Source organism: Nannospalax galili, unplaced genomic scaffold (genome assembly GCF_000622305.1).
Source record: "Nannospalax galili isolate Female #2095 unplaced genomic scaffold, S.galili_v1.0 scaffold2280, whole genome shotgun sequence".
Lineage (NCBI taxonomy): Eukaryota > Metazoa > Chordata > Mammalia > Rodentia > Spalacidae > Nannospalax > Nannospalax galili.
Genome location: NW_008346434.1, coordinates 813020 through 815407, shown reverse-complemented (window position 1 = coordinate 815407; position 2388 = coordinate 813020).

The window sequence follows — 2388 nt, the reverse complement described above, 5'->3', positions numbered from 1 at the left end:
TGGTGGAAACTAGATGAGGCCAACTTGGAGGAATTATGTCACTAGGTATGGATCTCAAAAGGGTCTATCTCTATCTCCTTTTGGCACTCTGCTTCCTGGCTATCACTAGGTACACAGTTTTCTACCACAGTGCCCTTTTGACATGATGTTTCTCATATGAAGCAATGGAGCCAGCTGACAATGGATTGATATCTCTGAAAATATGAGCCAAAATAAGTTATTCCTTTTGAAAATGTTTCTCTCAGGCATTTTGTCACAGTAATGAAAAGTGCCTAACATACTAGCCATATGGATTCCTTTACCAGTCCCTCAGTTTTCTTAACCAGTGGGGTATTTTAGTTTGCAACCTCATCCTGCTTTTAATTTCAATACTTGGTGGCATTCTCATTCAAGTTATTAATATATAATGCATTTCAGGGTATTTATTTATTTATTGATCTTTTTGAGACAGGGTCTCCCTGTAGCCCCAGCTGACCTGAAAATCACTATGTAGACCAGGCTGAGCTTGAACTCACAGGGATCCGCCTGCCTCTGCCTCTTGAGTGCTGGAATTAAAGGCATGTACCACCACACCTGGCTTTTTTTTTTTTTTTTAAGTTAGGGTCTTACTCTGTAGGCCAAGCTAGCCTTGAATTCATGGAAATCCTGCTACTTTAGTCCTGTGAAAGCAAGGATTGGAGGTGTGAGCCACCATGCTGAGCTCAGAAATTCAATTCTTACATTTATTCATCTTTAACCCTTGAAAAGTCAGTTCATCTTGATTAAGTGAAGCTAGGTATCTGTAAATACCTCCACAGAAGAGCTAAAGGTAGATGGGGGAGGTGGGCAGTAGTTTGGTTTTAGGATGACTCATTCATTTTCATTTGTAATTTTCCCAGTTTTGGTACAGAAATTCCTATGTCACACAAATACTGAGTCCTGGTAAAAAGAGATAGCTGGTTACCTCGGGCAAGAGGGTAAAGGGAAATGAAATGGTAGCACTTGGTCTTTGAGGGTGGTCCAATGAGCTGCTTCCAAAGGGATGGTAAGTGGGCAGTCAAATTCAGATGGCGAGGCAAAACACTGAAACCTCTAAACAGACAGCAAGAACCTGACCCCAGTAATCTCAGCCAGGTATTTGGGGAACAACAAGATACAAAGTTTGTGGCAGAAACGACGGCCCAGGCTTCATTAATTTCATATGACTGATGGTAGGGGAATGTTCTTTGAGATGGTGGAAATGAATTTGCCAATGGAAAGTTTCTGGTTATAGCTATGAAATACAGTAGAAGACACAGATGAAATTATGACTCAATAAAGCTCAAGGTTACATAGGAGAATGGAGAGTTAAATTTTAAACATGAATCTTTCTGACTGTAAGACTGTTGCTTAGGAAACTTTTAAAGGAAAGTTATGATATAAATTCCATTCACAGAAATCCACACAGTTCTATTGTAGTGGCTGTCTCATTTCACAGATTAAATTCTTTGCACAAAGACCATTCTTCATTTATCTTTATATCCTATCATTAACAAAATACTTGGAAAAGAATACATTTTTTATAAATGTTGTTCAACTAAACAAAATTAAATGATTCCCACATTTCTACCTCATGACTGTATCCTTTAAGCTTTTGTTTTGCTTAATTTTGCTGGATCTAGTGAATGTCCCTTCAACCCATTCAACTTAAAGCCCAGCTTAAGTTCTAGAACCTTTACCTTTAGAGATCTCATTAGAGATCTCTCCCATCTCTGAAATTGCCTTGGGGTCATATATTTTCATTTACACACATCTTAGTGGTTGGGGAGGGCATTACTATCTCCTGTGAGTCATTTGCTACTGTTTACAGATGTCAGCCAGCCCACTCTGGAAAGCAGCTATGCTTCCCAGTATACCACCAGCACCACAGCAACCAACTGCTCTAATTATTTAAAACCCAGAAGCGGGGGAAGGGAAGGGTATACAAGGAACCTAGGGGATAAAGGGAAAGATGGAGCTCAAGAGAGGTAGGACTGTAGGAGAAGGGTATTATTAAGGGAGAAAGGGGGGAAATGGGGTCACCTTAGTTGGGGAAACCATGATGGAGGGGTGAGACAATGCGAGAGATAATGCCTAGCTAGTTTTAAAAGCCAGAGGGAACCATATTACTCCAACAACCTACTGACAAATTATACATACCAGACCAAGACATATATGTCTTAAGGTTTATCTGAGAACAATTGGTCTTTGCCCAAAATTTGTCTACATGACACACAGTAATTAAAAGTACCAGACTGGTGGAACTAACCTTCTTGGATGTTTAACAGACATACTTTGAGGCCTATAATAATTTGGTCAGAGGGACATAAAGGACACTTTTTGCTCCTTGCCCTCCTAGGTCTACTAGGAGGACTATGACTAGGAGGTCGA